Here is a 27,500-nt window from a genome sequence, read left to right on the forward strand (position 1 = left end):
TGTTATGAGGTTAGGTTTGATTATATTCCGGGTAGAAAAAATGTTGCAGCAAATGCACTATCTAGATGTATTAGCCAACCAATGACCGATTTGATAAATTTTGTCTATAATATAGATGATCTAGCAACCTTAGATGAGAAAATGATAATAATGGAACAGAGAATTGATAAGACTTGGGAATCAATAGCCCAGAGTTTGACTAATGGACTTTTGTAAGTGGGAAAGATATTTCTAGGGGCCCAGTGAAACAGTTGGTAATACCACAAAGTCTTGTACAAGAGGTATTGAAGTTACTTCATGATAGTGATTGTAGTTCACATTCAGGATAGGATAAAACTTATAGACAAGCACAACTTGAATACTTTATCCAGGTATGAAGAAAGATATATATGGTTATATAGACAATATTATGAAATCTGCTAAGGTGAAAGGAAATACACCAAAACCTGCTCCTTTGTTATTATATCCCATCGCCCATAAACCTTGGAAAAGAGTTTACATAGATACATTGAAGTTACCTATGCCTGAAATTGGACATAAATATCCGTTGCTATTGATTATCTTTAAAGATTTTGTATTTTACAACCCATTCCAAATGAGAAAGCTGAGACAACTGCTTCAGTAATCTATGATAAGATAATCTGTAATTTCACTACACCTAAGATTTTTGTTTCAGATAATGGAACTAAATTTAATAACAAAATCTTGGAAGAATTATGTAGATTATTTAAGATTCATAAAGTAAATATATTAGTGAATCATCCTCAGAGCAATAGAGTTGCAGAGAGGTTAAATAAGAAAATTATTACATGTCTTAGAGGTATGATAAGTCCTCATTGTATAACTTGGAATACTTGGATTCCTTGTGTTGAATGTACCCTAAGCAACCAAATTAACACAGCTACAAGAGAAGCACCCCCATTTTATTATTTTGAGGAGAACAAGATTCTCCCATATGAAATCTTGATTGCAGAGCAAAAGCCTGTGTATAATATAGATGATTAAATCTCAAATAGGATACATACATTTCAAGCTATACATAAAAGAGTTAGGGAACATATGCAGGAGTATATACAAGAGATGGAAAAGCAACAACACAAAATAGCACATAAAAAAGAATTGAAAATAGTAGATTTAGCCATGGTCAAATTACATACACCTCATAATAAACTTTCACCGAGGTACTCAGGTCCATATAGGATAATTGATTTTGCAGGTGGAAATAAATACATGGAATTCATACATTTTAAACTACACCTCAAAGAGTTAGGGAACACATGCAGGAGTATACGCAAGAGATGAAAAAGCAACAACACAAAATAGCACATAAAACAGAATTAGAAATAGGAGATTTAGTCATGGACAAACTATATACACCTCATAATGAACTTTCACGAAAGTACTCAGGTCCATATGGGATAATTGATTTTGAAGTTGAAAATGAATACAAGATTTTACACTTAGAAACTAGGGAAGTGTCAATTAGCCATGCATATGATATCAAGAAAATTAGGATAAAATTTGAGGATGAGGATGAAGACACGCGTGATACCGAGATTAAAGATTCTCAAAGCATTAATCCAGTAATTGAATGTTTGAACTCAAAAGAGTATAGGGAGTATGCTGATAACATAATATGTGAGCTGAATATTAATCCAAATACATTTTACAGATAGTATTCATATTGTTGAATCTAGGGAAGTGTCATTTAGCCATGCACATGTTATCAAGAAAATTAGGATAAAATGTGAGGATGAGGATGAAGATACACGTGATACCGAGATTAAAGATTCTCAAAGTATTAATCAAGTAATTTAATGTTTGAACTCAAAAGAATATGGGGAGTATGCTGATAACATAATATGTGAGCTGAATATTAATCCAAATACATTTTACAGATAGTATTCATATTGTTGAAACTAGGGAAGTGTCATTTAGCCATGCATATGTTATCAAGAGAATTAGAATAAAATGTGAGGATGAGGATGAAGATACACGTGATACCGAGATTAAAGATTCTCAAAGTATTAATCCAGTAATCTAATGTTTGAACTCAAAAGAGTATGAGGAGTATGCTGATAACATAATATGTGAGCTGAATATTAATCCAAATACATTTTACAGATAGTATTCATATTGTTGAAACTAGGGAAGTGTCATTTAGCCATGCATATGTTATCAAGAAAATTAGGATAAAATTTGAGGATGAGGATGAAGATACATGTGATACTGAGATTAAAAATTCTCAAATTATTAATCTAGTAATTGAATGTTTGAGCTCAAAAGAGTATAGGTAGTATGCTGATAACATAATATGTGAGCTGAATATTAATCCAAACACATTTTACAGATAGTATTCATATTGTTTATATGTATGGAGCATGACTGTGATGAGAGAATGAACTACTGGAATCTTGGTGTCAGATAGATGTGTTACCTGGAGCCTTGGTCAGTCATGAAGACTTGGACCCTTGTCAAAATATAAAGCCTGTGCCAATAAGTACTGAACTATATTTTCTTTTGTGAAGCTTAAAAATTATTTTGCAGCTTCGCTTGTATGTGTTCTAGACGAAAATGAAATAAGTGTGTGTGAAACAAATGTGAAATTATGCAGTGACATTCTACTACTATTAGCATCTTTAATGTTGTGTATATAACTGTTGCAACATATCTCATTGATACACAACGCACCATCTTTGAAAAGATGATATCCTTCTCCATCGAGATCTAAAACAAACAATTATTCTACTAATGTCTTATTCTAATTGTTGTTGTTCTTAATAAAATTTCACAATCAAAAGGAGAAAGAAATTGAATACTGTTTGACAGTTTTTCTGGTTTTGTTATTGGCAAATTATCTCATGTCATCTTAAGCTTTGGTTGTGATGACTTTTGTAATTTAACTTGACAACATATTTATATCTGTGTTACAATTATTTTGTATTTTTTTATGTTTCTGACATTTATGCATTTTAGAAGGGTTTATTATTTCTTTGTTATGTGTGACATATATTTTGATGACAACATCCATAGAAGGATAATACTTTTAATTTTTTTTTCCATTTTATGCAGAAATAGTTTTAATAGCTAGCTTCTTGTATAGAATATTTTTCAAGTATATACTTCTAGCAAACCCTGTAAGAGGATAGTAGAAAATGTTTGGTCGCTACGACCAAAAGTAACTCCCGAGTCCTGTAAGAGGCTGGTAGATAAAGGTAGACAAGTAAGGTAGATAGAGGAGTAGGTGGTGAGATTTTAATTTTTGCGAGTTGAATGTTTGGTAAATAATAACTGCAAAGGAGTTGCATAATCTCGCTCCTCGTCTAAAGTTTATAAACAACCGCTAGGGACCCGATTTCCTTGCTGTATTATACTGATGTCATAACATGTAAACTAAACCAATGATGTATTGGTTTCGAGATTGCTTGAGTAAGCAGTAATGCTTAGGACGTTTGTAACAGTCTTTCTGATTGGAGAAAGGGTGGAGGAGGAGAAAATTTAATTGTTTCACAGGGAGTAAAGTCGCGCCATTTGGGGAGGCACTTAGATGTAAGAGTAAAGATCATTGGACCAAAAAAATCATGACGTCAGTGCAAACTGACTTGGTGATCAAATTAAGGATTCTAGTTTGGAGTCCTCTGGTGTACCTAAGGCAATAACGTTGTAGAAGAATTAGTGAAGAAAATAAAGAAAATATCTCAACCGTTTAAACATCCCTGTCCTATATATATACTAAGTGGAACTTGACTAAGTCGGATGATCTGAGGCATGGGGCCTACAGATGAAAATAAAATAATGGAAATTGAGTGACTAACCGACATAGAAATAGTGAATGAAAAGAAAGTTGAAAGTAAAAGGGGACCATAGAAGGGAACTATAGACGGATTAGTAAATAGTAACAACAACGGAGGTACGAGGGGAAACAGTCATGAATGACGGGTCATCCATGCGTCAGCCAACTGCCCTGGGTCAAAAGCTATTCAGAAAGATATAGTACATCCACAACAAGGCTGCAATCCCCTTTCTCCTTCTTCTCATGCAGAGAAAAAGAAGACGGGGAGAAATCTCTTCGGGCTGCGTCAAAATATCATTCACACATAAGCACCCCCTATCCCACACCCTCAATTCCTCTCCTCCCTACTTAACAGTATCATCCATACATAGTCATTCTCCACTCATCCCTATCTCCTACCTGCTTCCTTCCTTCCTCAACAGATATTCCCCTCTTTCTCAACGACACATCCGTCCATCTCATCCTCGGTCGCCTCCTCGAGTTCATTACCGCCACCTCTGCCTTCCATGCCTCTTTTACTAATCTTTCATCACTTATTCTTCCTATGTGTCCAAACTATCCCAGTATTCTTTCATCAGCTCTATCTGCCATCTGTTTTTCCACTCCCACTCTCCTCCTCACCTCCTCCTTTCTCACGGTATCTAACCTTGTAACCCCTATCATACTTCTCATACATTTCATCTCAAACACATTTAAAAAATTCCTCTTTCCATCTCCTAAAGTACAAGTCTCTGCCCCATACAATATCGTCGGTACAATCACCCTTTCTTACAAATTCTTCTTTGCATCCATTCCCAGTTGTCCATTTCGTATGACATTTTTTTATCTCCCAAGGCATTTACTTGCTTCTTTCATTCTACAATTTACCTCTACCTCCATTCCTCCCTTTCTTGCCACATGCGACCCCAAATACCTAAAGCTATCCACTTCTTCCAGCCTCTCTCCTTTCAGTCTTACTTCCAACTCACCGTTATCCTCTACCTTTGTACATCTCATCACCTTACATTAACCTACATTTACCTTAAACTTCCTCCTATTGCATACCATCCCAAACTCCGTCACTAACTCCCTTAATACCACCTCTGACCCTGCTACAAACGCAGTTTCGTCAGCAACCAACAAATGGCTCATATCCCACTTTTCTTCAATTTCTTTAAAAATCTTTAGTCCCCTAGCCACTGCCCTCACCTTTAACATGTACATATTGAACAACCATGGCGACATAATACATCCCTGACGAAGTCCCATCTTTACCTATAACCACTCGCTCTCCCCATTTCCCATTCTACCACAGGTTCTAGTACTCTCGTAAAAACTCTTGACCGCCCATAACAGTTTCCTCCTGTCCCATATATCTGCAATACATCCTACAGTGCCTTCCTCTCTACCCTGCCATAAGTCTTTCTCAAATCCATAAAGGCCCACAAAACATCTTATCTTTTTCTAAAGCTTTCTCATATATCTGCCGTGCCACAAAAATCTGATCCACGCAACCCCTACCCGTCCTAAACCCATACTGTTCCTCACCAATTACTCTCTCTTCTCCTCTCCTAATCCTTTCAATCAAAACCTTGCCATGAGCCTTCCCAACTACACTCAACTGGCACTCTACACAAGCTTAGACACACATTAAGCAACCTTACCAGCCATTCCACTATTACTGTACCTCCCATTTTTAGACACTCCGCACGACACCCATCTAATCCAGGAGCCTTACCTGTTCTCATAATTTTCAGAGCTACTTGCACCTCATATTTTCTTATTTTTCCTCCATTTTCTTCATCCATCACTGTCATTTAAGATTTGTCTAGATAAATAACTAAGCAATATGCCGTAATGACTGTTGCTCGCTTGTTTATTCACTTCTGCATTAAACTATCTATTAAGGGTCCGTCAGGGGTAATTATTCGAAAAAATCTGGTACATGAACGAATTTTAGGAAAACATTTAAAAATAATCTCTATGATGGTTGGCAACACTCCTACAAAGTTATAGAGCTGTATTTCGTTTCTATATTTTTATACAGAATAGAATAGATAAATTATTGGCAACCTCTGGCAACCCCATTGCGTATCAAATATTCTGTGTATTGGAATAGCGTTAATTTTTTCTATAGCTATTTTGTTTTTTGCTACGGAATTGTGTTTATGGAGGTATTTAGCAACTCCTCCCACAAGCGTAGATCCAGAAATAGCACACATCAGGGCATCAGTACCCATCCAAACGTCAAAGTGAGGTCACGTTCTTTTGAAGCTCTCACCGTGCTTCATATTTTTGATTCCTCACTGTAATTTCTTGCGGTAATCATGGCAAGATTGACGAAAAGCCAGCGAGCAAGGAGGAAGAATGCAGTGAAGGCCCTTGCGTGCCATATGAAGAAACGAGAAGGAAAAAAACAAACAAACGAAGAGGACAGCATCCAACAATGTTGGTTATAAAGAAGGATTTGTTGTTCCTCTTCTTGAAGAACCCTACACCCATATTCATAAGTCTGCCCTCGAAAGAAGAGACAAGAAACGAGAGGAGAAAAAAAGTGAAAAGTAAAAGTGGTAAAGTGACCAAAAGCGGGGACTATGGGGCTGGGGCCTTTTAAAAATGTCGCGCAAAATTTAAATGCCTTCTCATGTACATTTAATGTTTTTGTTCTTTTTGTTGTTATTTCTTCGGTTGTTCTTGATGGATTTTTGTCATTTTTGTTTCATTTGAAAGATAAAATTATGCTCTTTATTTCCTATATTAAAAAATAAAAGAAATTTTATTTTATTTTTTTTTCTACTTATGAAACCTGAATTTTGCAGCATCTTTGAAATGTTCAGAAAAGAAAATTCACAAAAAATCAGAGGTATAAGTTTGGTCAAATGTACAATATAACAAATATTCCCCAGAATCTAAGCTTGCAATATATACCAAGCTTAATTATGTGGAAGGATTTCCATATGATTAATTACAGCTTCATTAAACTTCATTATAACTTCATTTTATCTTCACTACCCTTTATATATACATGTGAGGAATACAATACCCAGGGGAATTATAGACAAATGTAAATGGTAATTATACCTAAGTTCATCAAAGAGATTCAAAAAGTTATAGGACATGCTCCCTTATAAAGCAACCTGACGGTCCCTTAATAGCATTCGACTTAGTTTGGGGCCGAAAGGTCTCTTAACGGTAGGCTCTTCCTTTGCAATCATTACTTTATTTGTGATTTCTATATTCATGAATGTATGTACATATATACATATACCTATATATAAACTCATATGCTGGGATTCGAACCCCCGCCAGAACGGAATGCTTCATATAAAGCGTGGAACGTACCGCCTGTACTACCGTGACCCTTCAAAGCAGAACGAATTAGTTCATTCTGCCGAGGGCAGACACAAATATATATACACATGTATATATATATATATATATATATATATATATATATATACAGTATATATATATATAATATATATATATATATATATATGTACATATATATATAAACATATATATATATATATATATATATATATATATATATATACATGCATGCTCTAATGCCTGCATTATAGCAGTACCTCTTCACCTACACGGCAACTCCCCACCCCTCTTTTCGCTCCTTTATGCGGAAATAAGAAAAGACAAGGAGAAATACCTTCAGGCTGCATCGAGACATCATCCATTCATAACCAGTCTCCACTAAACCCTATCCCTTACCTTATCCCTTCCTGCTCAACAGGCATAAATAATTGATGATTTATGCCTGCTCAACAGGCATAAAAAAAAGTAGAGTAAATCCCTTTGTGCTGCGTCAAAATATCATCCATACACAGTCATTCTCCACTCACCCTATTCCCTGCCTTATCCTATACTTGCCCGGATCGGTACTCGGTTCTCGATATACTTTATGATTTTTTTTTCCTTCTTGAGGAAAGGGGTCAGAGGGTAAGTCTAAGGGAAAGTAAGAAAGTCGCAAAGATTTTTAGTGGTAGGTGAACTTAAAAGAGATGCAGAGGAAACTTGGTCTTCCTCTAGATGTGCTTTAGCGGTGTTGGGACGATCACATTTCACTAGTTGTGCTGCCTTTCTTGTTTTGTAGTATATAAAGAGGTGTGTGTGTTTTGTGGGTCGATGTGATGTACATTTTTATGGATGATATCTTTCTTTCTTTCTTTCTTTCTTTCTTTTTTTTTTTTTTTTTTTTTTTTATCTGTCTTGCATTCCGTGGGCAGATGGCTTTTGTAGTACATCCTGATGGATTTGCCTCCGTTTTGTGTTTCAATGTCTCTGTTGTTGTACCATTTCTTTAGATATGTTTCTATTGTTTGAAATACATCTAAGTTGGCGTGTCCGTTATTGATAAGTACCTGCATGAATCGCTACAATTCTTGATAGATTTGTGATCATGTAGAACAAAGGGTGATGCCCCTCCAAATGCGCTGATAGTGGACCGTAGGTAGAGCTTGGTGCACTCGCTATTCCCGTTAAAGTAGAGTTCAATGTTTGATGATTTGGTGTGCACTGTTGTTAGAGCACCAACATTTCAAGCGGTGGCAAGAACGTTTAGTTAAGGGAGGTGTCCATTGTTAGCCTCTTCATATGTAAAAGCGAGATAAGACATTATGATGAAACGTGTCCGTAGGTCTTGTAGTTCATCGATATCTTTTACTTGTACGAAGATGTTGTCCACAACTCTGCAGTACGAAGAAGAGAAGGGTATTGCGAGGACCTCTACCTTGATGGTTCCCGTATATAGATTAGCAAATAGGACACCTACAAGGATCCCTCATGCTATTCCATCGATCTGTTTGCACATCTGTCCTCGGAGGTGGTCGGGATGAGGGGGATGAATAAATTTTCAGTATCCTTCAACTCGTCTTCCCACATGAAAACACACTATCTGGATACAAATATATATATATACATATATATATATAATATATATATATATATATATATATATTATATATATATATATATATATATACACATACATACATACATACATTCATATATACATACAGACGTACATAACACATACATACATGCATACATACATACATACACATACATACATACACACGTACATACACACATTCATACATACATACGTACATGCATACATACATACATGCATACATACATATGTACATAAATAAATGCACAAATACATACCATACATACATATATATATATATATATATATATATATATATATATATATATGTATATATGTATTTATTTATATATATATATATATATATATATATATATATATAAACATCCATATTATATATATACATATATGTACCCGGTACACACACGCACACGCGCACACACACACACACACATATATATATATATATATATATATATATATATGTATGTATGTGATATATATATATATATATATATATGTGTGTGTGTGTGTGTGTGTGTGTGTGTGTGTGTGTGTGTGTGTGTGTGTGTGTGTGTGTGTGTGTGTGTGTGTGTGTGCGTGTGTGTGTGTGTGTGTGTGTTTGTATGTGTGTGTGTGTGTGTGTGTGTGTGTGTGTGTGTGTGTGTGTGTGTGTGTGTATACATATATATATATATATGTATGTGTCTCCAAACCATCCTAAAACTCCTTCATCAACCCTATCTCCCAGCTCCCTTTCCACCCCTGCTCTCCTCCCCACCTTCTCATTTTTCACTCTATCTAGCATAGTATCCCCTATCATACTTCTTAGACATTTCTTCTCAAGCACATTTAAATTCCTTCTCTCTTCCTCTCTTATATTCCATGTTTCTGCCCCGTAAAGTGCTGTTGGCAAATATCACTCCTTCATATAACCTCCTCTTAGCATCCATTCCCAGATGTCTATTTCTCATTACACTTTTTAATCCACCAAGTCATTTACTCGCTTCTCTCAATCTACATTCTACCTCCACCCTCACTCCTCCCTTTCCTGCCACATTCGCATCCAAGTATCTAAAACTATCCACTTCCTACAGTCTCTCACCCTTAATGTTCACTTCCAGCCTGCTGTAACTCTCTCCCCTTGTACATCTCATCACCTTACTTTTGCCTACACTTATCTTCAGCTTCCTTCTTTCACACACTTTCTCAAACTCTGTCACTAACTTCCTCAATCCCTTCTCTGATCCTGCTACAAGCGCAGTGTCGTCAGCTAAAGAGGTGTGGAAGGCAGAGGTGGAAGGAAGGAATATGAGGGGATGTCCTAGGATGAAATGGATGGATGGGGTGAAAGGGGCATTACAAAAGAGAGGAATGTCTGTTGAGGAAGGACGGGACAGGACAGAAGATAGGGGTGAATGGAGAAGGGTTGTGTATGAATGATGCTGTGATGCATGAGAGTGAGTGGGTGGGGGATGGGGGTGAGGAAATGTGCATGAGAGAAATTTGACGCAGCCTGAAGGGATTTCTCCCTGTCTTCTCCTTTTCTGCATTAGGGGACGGAGAAGGGGGTCACCGAATTTATGAAGCGGCCTTACTGTGGATGTTCTGTGTCTTGCGACAGTGTTTCTGACCCAGGGCAGTGGACAGGATGGAGGGATGACCCGTCCTCCAGGAGGTTTCAAGATAAGAGGGAGGGAGGAAGGTGGAGGGGAGTGGAATATGTAGGGAATGGAATGGGCGGGAGTGGTTTCTATGCCTTTTTCTTTTTGGCTACTCCCCGTGTAAGAGGGAAAAAGAACTTGGTATATGTATATATGTATATATATATATATATATATATATATATATATATACATACATATATATATACATATATATATATACATATGTATGTATATATATATATATATACATATAAAAACATACATATATACATATATACATATATATATATATATATACATATATATATATATATATATTGTGTGTGTGTGTGTGTGTGTGTGTGTGTGTGTGTGTGTGTGTGTGTGTGTGTGTGTGTGTGTGTGTGTGTGTGTGTGTGTGTGTGAAGACAATAGATTACATGACATTTGCCGAGGTCATTCAACTTATGAACATATAATCTAAGATTATTAGAATATTTAATAATCCCACCCAACTGAAGAAAAGGTAAGAGACTTCGAAAGCTAAAGATACTGATACCCATGTGAATATCAGGAGCTTCTGTTCCACAATGAACAATGTTGAAAAAAAGGCTTCTGCAATTTTGAGCGATCAGCTACATAGATCATCAGAATGTCAGTGGTTATCCAATTTACCAAAATAATAATAATAATAATAATAATAATGATAATAATGATAATAATAATAATAATAATAATAATAATAATAATAATAATAATAATAATAATGATAATAATAATGATGATAATAATGATAATGATAATAATAACAATAATAATAATAATAATAATAATAATAATAATAATAATAATAATAATAATAATAATAATAATGATAATAATAATAATAATAATAATAATAATAATGATAATAATAATAATAGCAACAACAATAATCTATCTATAGATTGATATATCAAAGACTTTTTCCCCCTTGCCAGGGAGGTAGCCAACTCAAAAGGCATATAGCTACCCACACCCATTTCATTCCCACTCATTGCACTCCCACTACCTTTTCCTCCCTCTCATCTTAGCTCCTCATGGATGACGATTCATCCCTCTATCTCGCCCACTGCCTTAAGTCAGAACCAATGCAGCAAGACACAACACATCCATGGCAAATCCGTTACACTTTATCGGCGACAACTACCCCCACCTCTTCTCCATTTCCTCATTAGGACAAAGAGAAGACGATCTTCGTCAAAATATCAGTCACACATAACCACTCTCTAAACCCTATCCCACCACCATGTGCCACATCCTCCGTGGATACCCACAAAGACCCACATATTCAGACCAAGACCTTAAGGAAGTAAACGACACAACTTTTCTATGGATGCAGATATGATGCAATAAGATATGATGAATTTTGCGGAGACACTGGGAACATTAGAGATTTCTATGAAGGCCTGAAGTTGATATACGGCCCAACATTCGAGGTTGAGAGTTTTAAGCGCATTGCAGATGGACAGGCACTCTTTACAGACAAGGTATCCATCGTAAGCCTTTGTTTAGAACGCTTCCAGGCTCTTTTCAGTATAGGCCGTACTATTCTAGACTATGGAATTCTTCGCTTTTTCCTCTATCAGTGAAAGTGGAATTGAATGAGATACCCACCATCGAAGAGACCACTAAAGTTATAAAACAGTTGAGGAGAGGCAATGCGATGGTAGATGGAATACTTCCAGATTTTTGGAAGCAAGGTGGCCTAGCGTTGCATATTAAACTCCACAAGTTCTTCGTCTGTTGCCGAAACCAGGGCAAACTTCCACAAGAACACCGTGATGCAGTTATCACTACCTTATATAAGATCAAAGGAGAAAACAAAACATGGTTGTTCCAATTATGGAGGGATAACTCTACTCTCTATCGTAGAAAAAATGCACCTATACTGTTGAACAGACCAAGCATTTCCATTGACCACCTCCCAGAGAGCCAATGTGGATTCAGAGCCAACAGGAGCACAACAGATATATAGTGTTTGTTCTCAGGTAAGTCCAGGAGAAGTGCCGAGAGTAAAACAGAGGACTGTATATAATGTTGAAATATGTAAGACAGATGAGTGGATGGGTGGTGAGATAAACACAGGGAACCGTTAGGGATTTGTTCTGACGTTTCGTCCTTACCAGGACTTCTTCAGAGTACATGTACTCTGAAGAAGTCCTGGTAAGGACGAAACGTCAGAATAAATCCCTAACGGTTCCCTGTGTTTATCTCACCACCCATTCACTCAACTGTATATAATGTTTGTCAACCTGACCAAAGCTTTCAACACAGTAAACATAAAAGGATTGTGGCAGATCATGGAGCGCCTTAACCGCCCCCCAAAGTTCCCTAACGTGGTCACCCAGCTGCAAGATCAGCGCGGCCATGTCAGACACAGCAGTGAACTCTTTGAGTCCTTTCCAATTTTTAACAATGTTAAACAAGGTTACGTCCTGCCATCAACTCTTCATTCTGTTCTTCAGCATGATGCTCAAGCAGGGCACTGAAGATCTTGAAGATAAGGATGGAGTTTACATCAGATACCTTCCTGAGGGCAGCCTGTTCAATCATAAACAATTACAGACCCACATTATGACCCTGGATCAACTGATCAGAGACCTCCTCTCTTTTGATTCAACTGCCTTTTTTACCCACACAGAGTAAGATTTACAGCACATCATTGTCTGCTTTCCAGAAGCTGCCCAGCTCTTCGGTCTGGAAGTCAGTACAAAGAAGACAAATTTCCTACCCAAGCTTGCACCTCGGGAAGATTACCACCCTCCCCACATCTACATTGGCGAGACTAAACTGATAAAAGTCCACAAGATCACTTACCTGCGTACCTGGGGTGCATAGTTTCATCTGGTGTCAAGATCGACAGTGAGATTGACAACAGGTTGGCGAAAGTGAACAATGCCTTAGGCAGACTGCACTAACGAGTATGGCACAACAAACGTTTCTAAAAGAGCACAAAAATAAAGTTTTACTGAGTTTTGACCTTCCTGTATGGATCGGAGTTATGTGTCATTTATTACCATCACCAAAAACTTCTTTAGCGCTGTCTCCGTACCATACTCAGCATACATTGGAGCGATGTCATCACAAATGTTGAAAAGCTAGATTTGGCGGAGATACCCAGCACTGAAGCTATACTGCTGAAGACACAGTCACTCGGGGCAGGACACGTCACCAGGATTGAGGATCACCGCTTGCTCAAGATCCTCCTGTAATGTAAACTTTTCATTGGTATGTCATTGTGGCACAAGGGCACCAAAGAAGAGATGCAATGAATGCCTGAAGATATCTCTTGGTACCTGTCACAGTAACCCTCGCCAGTGATCCACCCTTATCACAGATCGTGACGGCTGCCATCATAGTATATCATCAATGAAGCTGCCTCCTACTTTTAAGATTCCCGCAAGGCCAACAAAAAGAAGAAAAGTTGCAAGAGGAAAACTAGGGAGGCTGAGCCATCAAACCTGGGCCAGAAATCTAATTGCTACTACTGTAACCGGTCCTCCTTATCCAGAATTGCTTCAGTTTACATTTGCTCTTCTCTGTCCTCCTTACTTTACGGCTTGCTTTACTTCTGTTCTTCTTGTACCTCTCTTATGCTTTCCTAGTCCTACCTTCCAACCAATCCACATATGCTCCTTTCTTCTCTTCCATTCATTAACCCTTTCATCCCACCATTTACTATCCTTCAATCTATTCCCTCCAACCCTCGTTCTGCATCCCGTTTTTGTGCACTTTGTTATCTTCTTCTTAAAAAGTTCCCATTCTTCTTTTACTCCCACTTCCCGTATATCCCTTACAACACCCCACACGTCTCTCAGCCTCTCCTGGTACTCCTCCTGTTTCTCCTTCTCATTCAATTTGTTAACTCCTATGTTTCTAACTCCCATCGTTTTCCTCCTCCTTCACTCCTAATTTCCCTTCAACCAAAAAATTATCTGACACTCCCCCACCCTCTCCAATGAAAACATGAACATGCAGAACTCTTCCTATACTTCCTTTAGATAACACTATATAGTTCATTAATGCTTTATCAGCCACCTCTCCATCTATCACCAATGTATAATTATACTTGACTCTTTTTTAGATGATACCCTCCGAGCTTTCCTGAGGGCTTGCCGCGTATGGAGTAGTTAGAACAGGAACAACAACCGATTGTAAGAGAACAGAACAGAACCGATTAAAACCAAAAACTCGGCCTGAGTTTTCATCACTACTAATTCAAATGGAAAGCGGTGGGATTACAACGAATCCACAATCTACATCCTGGAAGGCAGTGGTGGAATACGTCACTACGAATCTACATTCTACATTCCAGAGGCCATTGGTGGTACTACGAATCTACAACCTACATTCTGATGGGCAGCTCAAACACTACGACTACGACTACGAAGACTACGAAACTTACACCTACATTCTAGTGACCATCATATGGATTCAAATATACACACCAACTTCCACAACCGCGCCACTCCGAAACAAACAATTCAACGACAGTTTCAATCTTCGCTGATGTGGTGCAGGATAATTTCCTAAAACAAATGGTTACCGATCCTACGAGGGGAGAAAATACTCTGGACTTGCTTTTAACTAATAATGAGCACCTAATGAGTAACGTTAAAGTGGGAGATAGTCTGGGCTCTACCGATCATCAAGAAATAAGATTAAATATGATTTGGGAAGAATTGAAAAGTACGAATAACGTCAAAGTACCAGACTTCAGGAGAGCAAACTTTGACAATTTAAAAACCTATTTGAAATTGAATATGAAATGCCATACGGACGTTAGGGACGTTTCAGACATTGTCGGCGCGGTCAGGTCTCGGTACATGACCAGGGGTCAGGTCATGATCAGGGGTCGGGTCATGGAGGGTAATACACATACCTTGGGTTAGGTCACTTGGGGGAGAGGAATCAACGGACAGGTAACCGATTTGGATGAAATGTATAGCAATCTAACTGATTTAATCATTAATGCACAAAATACATTCCCCCTGAAGTCAATATGGAAAATTAGTAATACTCCCAAATGGATGAGGACAGATTGAAACATGAGATCGGAATGAAAAGAGGACTTTACGTAAAAATAAAAAACGGGGAAACACACCTTAGATCAAAATATAACGAAATGGCAAAGCTGGTTAAAAAGAATACACGTACAGCGAAACGTAATTATGAAATTAAGGTTGCCAGTCAAGCAAGATCCAACCCAAAGGGTTTCTTTCATCTCTATAGAACAAAAAATAAAGAAAAAATAGGACCAATTAAAAACAATGAAAATGTCATGATAGAATCGGAGGAAAAAATGAGTGAGGAGTTTAACAATTATTTTCTTTCGGTGTTTACTAATGAGAGGTTAGATAAAGTATCTGACTGCGATCCTATTTTCAGTGGAGATGAAGAAAGTAGTCTATCTAATATCAGCATTAGTAAAGAAGTAGTCAAGCTTATTGAAAGACTTAGACCTACAAAATCCCCAGGTCCAGACAATTTTTTTCCGAGAATGCTAAAGGAGTGTAAATTTGAAATCTGCGACCAGTTAACTGAAATATTTAATAAATCGGTAGACACTGGTTTTGTGCCTTCTGCTTGGGGACAGACAAACGTTGTTCCTGTTTGGAGGGAGATAGATAGTCTATATGCAACTACAGGTCAATCAGTTTGACATCGGTTATAAGAAAAATGCTCCTATCTGTAATTTTATTTTGTTTCCTTGGGGCATGACTTGAAATGTACGTATCCCATTTCTAATCTATGTCATACACTGGATTCGGTTCTGTCATTAAGATTTCATATGGGAGAATTTTTTCCTTCCACTAGATAACATAGTGTGGAATTTCACCTGTAGCTATATTCATTTGGCTATTGAGTGCACATTTAACAGAAATAGTCCAATTATCCCGAGTTATACTAGATGGGCTTATCAAACCTCTAAGACATGTGATAAATTTCTTTTTTAACCTTTCTACAACTCCATTGCTCTAAGGATAATTGACTTGAATATCAATTTTGTTTATCTTAAATAACCTACATAATTTTTTTAATGGTTTTCTTGTTGAATTCAGTAACATTGTCTCAAACTAAGTTCTTGCGAGTAGTAAAATTATAGATAACTTTTTCATATATTACTGAAGCAACTGTTTCAGCTCTTATTTCGAATGGGTTGTAAAATACAAAATATCGACCGATAATCAATGGCAACAAATAGATATTTATATCAATCTTCAGACATAGGTAACTCTAGTGTATCCATGGCTTCTGTGGTATGGGATATGATAGCATAGGAGGCTTATGTATTTTTCCTTTTACCTCAGCACATTTCAACCAATTAACAATATGTATGTAAATATCTCTCTTCATGCCTGGCCAAAGTATTCAAGCTGTGCTTGTCTGTATGATTTTTTCCTGGATGAGAACTATAATAACTATCATGAAGTAATTTTAATATCTCTGGTGTAAGAGTCTGTGGAATTACTAACTGATTCACTGGGCCACTGGAAATATCCTTCCCACTTACGACAGTTTTTCTATCCAAAAGTTCATTGATTGATTTTTTTTTTCTATCTTATACCCCTTTGGTAGTTTTATAGGAATACCTTGTGGGTTATTCAAGTTCTTTGCTACTTTCCCCAAGTATGATCTCTTTTTTGTTCCCTTATCATCAATTCTTCATCTAATGCTACTAGATCATTAATACTTCAGAAAAAACTAATGAACCTTATCGTTGATTGGCTAATATTTCTAGATAGTGTGTCTGCTGCAGCATTCTTCCTGCCTGGAATATATTTAAACTTGACCTCGTAACATTGAAGTGTAGTAAACCACCTGGCTAATCTAACTCTAATATTCTTACGTTTGAATAAGTTCTGAATAGCTGTATGACAAGTTGTATGACCACACTCTTACTGAGTATCCTAATATCATATCTCCAATACTCTCCAGTGAATATATCACTGCTAATGTTTCCTTCAATGTAATGAAACGGTTTCTCTCTGTATTATTACAAAGTCTCGATGTGAAAGCTATCGGCTACAACTTTCCATCTCTTTCTTGCATCAGTATTCCTCCTAACCCTATGTCTGAGGCATCAGTACAAAAATGAACTATTTATCATAATTAGGAAAAATAAGAACTGGAGAACTGGTAAGTTTATCTTTCAACTTATCAATAGCTTGTTTTTGTTCAGATCCTCAAGTGAACTTTGAGTCTGTCCTTAGCAAAGAACTTAATGGGTTACCTATATCTTCATATCCCTTGATAATTTTTTCTATAACATCCTGTCAATCCTAAGAAGCTTCTAAACCTCTCTACATTGTTTGATACTGGGTAGTCATTTACTGTTTCTACCTTTGAGTTCACTGTACTAAGCCCATGTCTATCTTATGTCCCAAAAGAATGACGCTGTCTTGAAAAAAAAATACATTTTTCAAGTTTCACTTTCAACTCTGCTTCAATTAGTCTTGAGAATACTAAATCTAATTTCTTAAAGTGACTCCGTTGCTGTTTGTAAAGCTATTGAAAATTTATCTGAAATATACTGACTGTGTTTCCTAACAACATATCTAGCACTGTATTCCATAATCTCGTACGAGTTAATGGACTGTTACATAACCCAAATGGCATTCGCTTGAACGCATAGAGTCCCGTTGTTGTAGAAAATGCTGTATAATCTCGAGAATCTCTGTGTGACTCAATCTACCAAAAAGCTTTTACATCTATAGTGCTATAATACCGATTCTTGGCTCCTAACTACGAAGTATATCTGCTATTACCGGTAACGGTAGTCGATCAGGTATTGTCAGTTTAATTTCCTGTAGTCTGGACGTATGGTACTATATGATTTTTGCACCAGAATTAATGGGAAGTTCCACACACATTGACTAGGTTCTATGGCATCCTGCGATAACATTTCAGTGATATATTTATCTACAATGGCTAGCCTGGAATGTGGTAATCTGTAGGCAGGTATATGAATAGGAAGAGCCTCTGGTTTTAATTTGATCTGATGTTTTAAAACAGTTGTTTTGCCCAAGGCGTCCCCACGCAAACCACTTGTTTTATTGTGCTTTAGTAGCAATGCAATTAAATTTGATTATAACTCAGAACAATAAGTAGGCTCTAAATGGCTCTTTTATCTCTCCCCCAAATAGCTTCTTCCTGAATTGAACAGATTTGTGAAATTGGTGATTCCACCTTTTTAGGACTCTCTTGTAACCTTAATGGGCCTTCGACAGACTTGAAAACATCCCATTTGTGTATCTTTTCTTAAGACTGTCTTTATTAAAGGCACTAACCACTAATGTTTCTACCTTGTTCTTGTGTGTCTTATAAATCCCCGACATCAATTTCAAACCTTTTATACTAATTTATTCTAAGATGATTAAATTTTGAGAGTCTAGAGTGACTCCTTTCAACTCTACTTTTATTATGTTAATTGCTTTGAAGTGCAATAATGTCGACTTTATTGCGCCACCTTCCGCAATTAGAAAAGCTTCATTTGGAGTTAATAAATTCCGATTAATTTCTGGGATACTTGAACATCTGAAGTGTGTTCACTATGTATCATTTTCTTTATGGGAAGACTGATTCTTTTACAACTACCACCGGAATGTGCAAGTGTATAATTTGAACAATCGGAATGTGCAAGGGCTCATTTTTATACAAAATAGCATATAATTCAGACCTACTTAATATTTTTAACTGACTTCCTGTTACTCTTTGCAATGAGTAATAGATTAGTTCCAGGATTTTCACTCCCGGTTTCAATTGCTTTAGTACTTTGCTGGCTATCAAAATTAATACAGATTTCGTATCTTTAAATATTTGAATAGGTCTATTGAATATTTTATCCGCAATGATAAGTCCTACAGAAGTCCTTCCAATTGTTATTGTGAACAAATTTCTATGTTGTTGTGCTCTTTTTCATCACCGTCCAGTACATTATAATGTTTGTTTATCGTTCTAGGGTTTTTCCTTTTGTCTCTGGGGGAATGCGAAAATTTGGAATTCCTCCACAATTCTGTATTCTAAGTCCTACTCTATTGCGATACAAACAGAAAGGTGAGTATCCACAATGATTCAGTGATCTTTAACCTTATATTTAAGATCCTCCCAAAAGGGAATGATCTTACATTCGTGAACCAGTTGAATTTTCTTCTCCACCCTTTCAACAATCAGATTCTTTGTTTGAAGTCTTTATGGCAATTTTACTTAGAATTATCTCGAGTCTCTGCATAATTCTCACTTAGGTTACAAAGGAATATCATATCAGCAAAAGTAAATATACACCCTAGCTCTCGGGCTCTTATTTACAAACAATATTTTATTATCTACATAAGCGAGAAAAGCAGATTCAGCCAGCTCGCTCGGGCTGTAATTTACGAACCTACCTATAACATGCAACAACCCGTCTTCTACCCTCTTTATCACCAGTGTCTTACACGCAGGCGAAGAGTCGTCAGCAAACAACAAGTGGCTTATCTCCCACTTTTTTCCATTTTCTTTAACCATCTTCAATCCCTGCCAAATATCCTTGCGTTTACCTCTTGCACCATCACATCCTTGTATAAAAATGAACAACCAAACTGACATAGCACATTCCCGATGAAGCCCCACGTTTACCTCAAATCACTCTCTCCATTACTAATTCTAACACAGGCACTATTACTCCCGTAAAAATCTTAACTTCTCTTAACAGATTTCCTCCTAATCCATATATCTACAATACCTCCCATGGTGCCTTCTTGTCTTCCCTATCATAAATTTTCTCCAAATCTATAAAGGCCAAAAAATCACCCTTACATTTTACCTAAAACTTTCGCTTATATATGCCTAACCACAAAATTCTGATCCACGCAATCCTTTTCTGTCCTAAACTCACTCTGTTCCTCACCTATTACTCCCTCTGTTCATCTCTTGTCCTTTCAATCAAGACTCTGCCCTAAACCTTCCCAACTACCCTCAACAAACTGATCCCACTGAAACTACTGCACTCACACTTGTCCCCTTTTCCTTTGTAAAATGGTGATATACAGGCACTCCTACTGTCCCCCGGCACTCTACCCTCTATTAGACAAACATTAAACAGCCTCACCAGCAAGCCCATCATCACTGTACCTCCCTTTTATAAACACTCTGCATGACACCCATCTAACCCAGGTGCCTCTCCTGCTCTCATAATTTTAATAACTGCTTTCATCTCATTATTCCTTATTTTTCCTCCATTTTCCTCATTCATCACTGTCATTTTCTTGGCGCTTTCCACAGCAACTACATTTTCTTCCCTATCCTCCTTCACATTTAACATCCTAAAATAATTTGCCCATATTCTAAGCCATCCCAATAATCTTCCATCAGCCCTACCTTCAATCTCCTTTTCCACTCCCGCTCTCCTTCTCACCTCCTTTTTTCTAAATCCATCCAACCTAGTAACCCTTACCATACTTGTCAGACACTTGATCTCAAACGCACTCAAACTTCTTCCTCTCTGCCTTTCTTAAATTCCACGTCTCAGACCCATACAAAGAGGCACAATCACCCCTTTATAGAATATCTTATTAGCCTCCATTCCCACATGCCTATTTCTTATGACACTTTTTGTTTTCCCGAGACATTTACTTGCTTTTCCCTATCTACAATTTATATCTACATCCACTCCTCCCTTTCCTGCCACATGCGACTCGACATATTTAAAGCTATTCACTTCCTCTAGTCTTTCTTCTTTAAGACTTTCAACTCATTGCCGTCCTCTCCCCGTATACATCTCAACAACTTGAATTTACTTACGAGTTAAACACCATATGAGGACGGAGCCTTTATTTGTACGTTTAGCTTATTACAGCTGTAATAAGAGAAACGTCGTACAAATAAAGGCTCCGTCCTCATATGGTGTTACTCGTCAGTCTTGTCGGCAACTGCTACTTTCATGAGAACTTGAATCTACCCACATTTACCTTCAACTTTTTCCCATCACATACCATCCCAAGCTCCGTCACTAACTCCCTTAATCCCTCCTCTGACACTGCCACAAGTGGAGTGTCGTCAGCAAACAGCAACTGGCAAATCTCCCAATTTACTCCATTTTCTTCAACCATCTCCGGTCCCCTGCCCATTACCCTTGTATTTATCTCCCGCACCACCCATCTATGTACACATCGAATAACCATGACGACATGACACATTACTGACAGAATCCCACCTTTACCTCAAACCACTCGCTTTCTCTGTTTCCATTCCTAACACAGGCTCTACTTTTCTCTTAAAAAATCTTGACGGCCCTTAACAACTTTCTCCCAATCCCATATGTCTGCAAAACCTCCCACATTGATTTTCTGTCTACTCTGTCATAAGCCTTTTCCAAATCCATAAAGAGTCAACAACGTCCTTATCTTTTCCTAAATTTTTCTCACATATTTTATCACAAAAATATAATCCACGCAACTCGTGCCTTTCATAAACTTACACTGTTCCTCACCAACTACTCCCTCTGTTTCTCTCCTAATCCTCTCAATTAAAACCCTCCCATAAGCCTTCCCAACTACATTCAACAAAATTCTCCCTCTGAAACTACTACACTTGCATATGTCCTCTTTTTCCTTTGTAAAGCGGAACTATACAGGGATTCCTCCAGTTCTCTGGCACTTTTCCCTCCCTTGGACATACATAAAACAGCAACACTAACCACTTCACTGTTACTCTAATCTCCCTTCTTCAGACATTCTGCATGACACCCATCTAACCTAGGTGCCTTACCTGTTCTCATCATTTTCAGAGTTACTTGCACCTTATCTTTTCTTAGTTCTTCTTCATTTTCCTCTCCTTTCAATCATTTTAGCACCTCCTACTGTTTCCACCAACCACTCCCTATCCCCCTTCACATTCAACAGCTCTTTAAAATACTCTGCCCATCCTCCGTAGATCTGTACCTTTTCTTCTCTATTTGACTCACTTCCCCTTCCTCTCTTAAATTCCCTTCAAAATATATTGTTATTGCTTTGAGAATGTTCTGTCTTACTCCTACCCTATTCTACATTTGCTCTCCTTTTTGCCACCTTGAACTTCTTCTTCTTCTTCTTCTTCTTCTTCTCCTCCTTTTTCTTCTTCTTCTTTTATTTATTTACTAATTAATTAATTAATTAATTTACTTATATATTCAATTATTAATTATACTTCTCATATTTTTCTCTGGGTCTACCTCCCTTTCCTCTCTTAACTTCCCTCCAAAACATATTTTAAATGTTTTCAGAATGTTCTGTCTTACTCCTGCTCTATTTTACATCTGCTCTCATTTTTGCCTCCTTTAGCTTCGTCTTCTTCTTCTTCTTCTTCATCTTCTTCTTTTATCTATTTATTTATCTATTTTTATACTTCTCATATTTTTGTCTCGGTCTACTTTGCAACCATTCCGTGAATACTCGCTTCTTTTCTTCTACCTTCTTCACTTCATCATTCCACCACTCACTACCTTTCTTTCTATTCCCTCCCATCATCTTTGTTCCACATACTAATTTTGCACACCGTGTCGCTTCCTCACTGAAACAAACCATGCCTCTACTACTCCTACCTCTACTCTATCCTTCATCACCTCCCATACTTCTCTCAGCTTCTCATTGTACTTTTGCCCATTTTCCTTTCAATTTGAACAGTTTGCTCTAAGCACCTCTCTACCTGTATCTGTATCTAAAATATTAGTGGTATCTACATTTCATATCGATAATACAAGCGTTAATAGTGACATTTTACCAATACCTTTTATATAGTAATATACAACATTGGTTTTTCTTTTACTGCAAATAGGACTACGAGTATGTAACAAGTTACACGATATTCTAGAAATACATTTCGATTTTTGTTTCGTTTTTTCCATATTGTGTGTATCTTTAGATATTAACTGTACATGTGATTGATAGACTTGCATCGATGCGTAATGTCAATCGGCAGTCTTGGCAGGACAGTCATTTGGATCAAAATTTTGTATCTATTAGCAAAAGCTTATTTACAAAATATATACTTAAGATATCTTTAACATGAAAACAAGTATTGGATGAAACATTTTTATTCGTAGATGAGATCTGTATAAACACCACTCAAGTAATTTCAAGAAAAAAAGTACAATAAATATGACATTTGTTTGCAACAAATGATACCTGGAAATTGTGACGTCCTCTCTACTAAAAAGTCTCGTGTTGACCAGAAACACCGACGTACCCTATACTGAATGAAATATGTTGGCGATAGATTCCAGAATTGTAATATTTGAAATATATCACTTATGCTGAATGATATCGTCTGGATACTCGGACCGTATAATATATCAGGACTTGTAGGGAGATGATAATTTTGACACATTTCAAATATTAGAGGAAATTAACAGTTTTGACGTCTTTCAAAGATGGCATCACATTAACTGAATAAAATCGCCTGACCATCGTATGAAATCCAAAACAAAATCATCGGAGTAGTAGAATGAATGTTTTTGTTCGTAGTAGTGGAAGCATGCGTCACGTAATGATACATCATTCATTGCAACATGTTATTGTTTTTTTTTTTTTTATCGTGACCCCTTGTAAGTTAAAGTCCGCAACTTTATCCAGATTAGCTTGCCCTTAGACTGAACAAAAGGTATCAAGAAAACACTGTGTTGACAAGGTTAGTTGCTAAACTACAGGCGGTGTTACTTTTTACTTAACTCTTTTGCTACTGCCGAGTTATAAATTTGTCATGGCTGTCGACAGGCAATTCTATTCACCCGAGAGAAATTCCCTGCGTAGCGATAAGGTTGAGCAGATTTTGTAATCAAACTATAAACATCCTGATACCAAGGCGTAATTCTTTCGTTTTTACGCCACGCAATTTCATTCAAATGCGTCGAGCACCTGAAATCTATGGGGTCATGTTCATCTAGATTTACTCTTCTGCACCGTGGGGCATACTTGTTAAATTCTGATTATACATGAGCCGGGATTTAAAGACAACGATTAACTGAAAAAATGACAAGAATTTCTACATGATTATATCCACTGTACTTACCGAACAGGTGGTTATGTTGTATGCACACTAATGACTTTCCAGCGTGTCAGTTAGCTTGTGCTGAATTGCTCCATCTGAGTTGTTGACAGAAAAATCCAGTGTACACAATAAGGTAAGAGGTACAGGGGACATGTAGCCTCCAAGACTTTCATGATCTAGCGCAGCCTTAATTCCAGACAGATTCCTGATGTAATCCCAAATCGATTTGGGAGATGAGGAGGTGATTTCCTTGACAACAAACTCCAACATGTATATGACGTTTGTTAGCTTGAAGAACTCAGTCGAACAATGTCGGAAAAATTATATTTGCATAAGCTTCCGCTTGCCTTAAAACTAAGGAACACTTTTTCACATTAATTAACCACTATTTCACATTCACTTCGACACCAAAACACACAAGACCCCATCACTTTCACCTGTATACACTATAACCCCACTTCCCATCCCTCTCCCATTTTGCAAAATCATGACAAAACAGATCGAGGGAAATGAGCCGGGTTTTCACAGACACGCTCGAACCCAGCCAGAGCGTCAACTGACGACATCCACTCACTCACTGAGCACAATCCACACTGACTCCTTCAAACTTACGAGTCGTGTGCCCGCCCTACTCCTCTTTCCTCCTCACCCACTCCCTGACGCACCACCTTCACAACTCAACCGACATGTAAACATCATATTGACAAGTTAATTGCAGTTAGTGGACTCACTCTCTCTGGAATTTGGTTAATATATTCACCATTACTTCAGTTATTTTGATGAAATTATTGCATTTACCCCAAAAAAATCGTAGCTAATACAATAAATGTTTACAATATGTATACCTCAGATGTTTTAATTGATCTGTTCTGTGTATACGGGAAATTGCTTATGAATATTCTTTTTTACACTTTTTATTAGAAGTTGCGAAGCATGAATTGAAAGTATAAAAGTTATTCTACCTAGTTAATCTAATAAATATTAATATTATGAATAGAATCCAATGATTTTAAAAGTCAGAATACTGTTTAAAGTTGGCGGGTGCTTACACTTGGTTATATTTAAACTAAATGAATGGAAAAGTGTTAAATAAAGATTAAGAATTAATATTTTTTCGTCGAGAATATCATATACTGCATTTAGAAGAAAAAATAAATAAATAAAAAATGTGGTGACCCTCAGCGGAAGACGTGAAATCACGTGCACCTGTATCGCACCACTGCATTCGTAGAGGTCTTTGTTCTACCGTATCCATATAGCCTGCGCGCTCCAAAGAGTCCGTTCAGAATGTGACATATGTCTTGATTTGGTACTAGCCATTCTGCCAAACCAAACTTGGTTACATGCGTCTCTCTCTATTGTTTCTCAACCATATGTATTTTTTATATAGTGAAGGAAGCTGTACAGTACAACGAATTTCACTTTCTATGATTATAACAACGGTTTGAATCAATTCTAAGTGTGTTGGCGCGCACCACATCTGCTAAATCTTACAATAACACAATGGGCTTTTTCCCCATGTTGCTTCGCCAAGGCGTCACGTGATACACAGGTGAGACGGGGTGGGTAATCATTGTTATAATCCTAAAAAGTCATACTCATCGTACAATACAGATAATATTAGACTTTTATTGTCCACATGTCTTTTGTATGCGTTATTGTACTCATGAAAGACTGCTTTTTCACCTTTATTTACTAATCAATATTCTTTCTCAAGCTTAATAGGGCTTCTATTTTCGTGGTAAAAATAAATTGAAAAAGGGAAAATTCTAAAACTTTAGCTGGTACTTTACAGAGAACGTATAACAAATATGGCATACCTTTGTCCCAATCTCTGCTATTTTTATACAATACATATATATATATATACATATATATATATATATATACATATATATATATATATATATATATATGTGTGTGTGTGATTTGTTTATTTATTTATTTATTTATTTATTTATTTATTTATTTATTTATTTATTTATTTATTTATTATTTTTTTTTTTTTCTTTTTTTTTACTGCACTCTTAAGATTTTGATTGTCTCTCTTGGGGGCGTCAATCTTCTCATCAGTATTACACATTGTAGGTAGTGCATTACGGTTTCCACGTTCAAAGAGGGTCACGCGCTAAAAATGAAATTTTACAAGAGAAACGTTCAAAGGTCAACGAAGTCTGTGTCGGTTACAATTTGAACTACGTCATTCTTTTTGCTCTCATTTGAAAGCCTAAGATGTGGACCACATGATTAAGCAACAATATTTTGTTTCACTATTTCGCCAACCTCATAAAGAAAGTGCCTAATTCATTTGTCCAACTTTTCAGAAAATCGAAAAAAAAATCGTTTTTCTATTCTATAAGTGTACGTAATGTTCCTCCTAGCGTAGTTTTGACCTACTCAGACACTAAATAAAACATTGGGAATTGTACCACAAGGAGCAATAAAAAATTCATTTAGAAAAAAAAATCCAGGAATTGACGAAAAATGGCTTAGGCAATTTCTTTACGATGGTGACGAATTTTGATGTCTTAAACGTATCTCCTGTACAATTGATAGGTGACATGGTAAACATTCTCTTGTTATCAATAGTACACAAATAGACATAAGTATAAACCATTGATAGCAATAATACAAATAGCAATCTTAATGATAATAATGCTAATATTAGTATTATAAAACTAATACGCTAGTATCTACCAATGTTACCTACCTATGGTGTGCATCACGCTCTCCATGTTAATTGATATTTTGGAGACTACTTCAGAGACTTCTTCGGGAGATTTGAAAACTCCTTCGAAAGACTGAAGACTCCTTCGGGAGACTTCAAAGTTTATGAAGACTCATAGGCCTACGGAAGAACTTTTAAGACTTCTTCGGGAGACTTCGAAGTTCATGATTGTTGATGTTGTTGTTCGCCCTTCGAAGTCGAAGATGGCCATGATATTGCTTTTTTTTTTTCTTTTTAAGTTCATGAAAGTTTTTTCAAAGTTTTTTTCAAAGTTCATGAAGACTCATACGGAAGAACTTTTAAGACTCCTTCGGGAGACCTTGAGGACTCCCAAGGAAGATTTCTAAGACTCCTTTGGAAGCCTTCAAAGACTCCTTCGAAATATTTCAAAGATGAATA

The 27,500-nt window shown here is 36.8% G+C and overlaps 1 long non-coding RNA gene across 1 annotated transcript in view; it reads right to left on the reverse strand.

Annotated features, from left to right (window-relative positions):
* LOC143033045 (uncharacterized) overlaps window positions 1-24,954 on the reverse strand; it is a 339,843-nt gene extending 314,889 nt beyond the window's left edge. Inside the window, exon 1 of the long non-coding RNA XR_012967158.1 lies at window positions 24,395-24,954. This is a non-coding gene — a long non-coding RNA (uncharacterized LOC143033045). The remainder of the gene's footprint in view (window positions 1-24,394) is intronic.
* Between the last annotated feature and the right edge of the window lie 2,546 nt (window positions 24,955-27,500).

This window comes from Oratosquilla oratoria, chromosome 15 (genome assembly GCF_046742065.1).
Source record: "Oratosquilla oratoria isolate Oo_2021 chromosome 15, ASM4674206v1, whole genome shotgun sequence".
NCBI lineage: Eukaryota > Metazoa > Arthropoda > Malacostraca > Stomatopoda > Squillidae > Oratosquilla > Oratosquilla oratoria.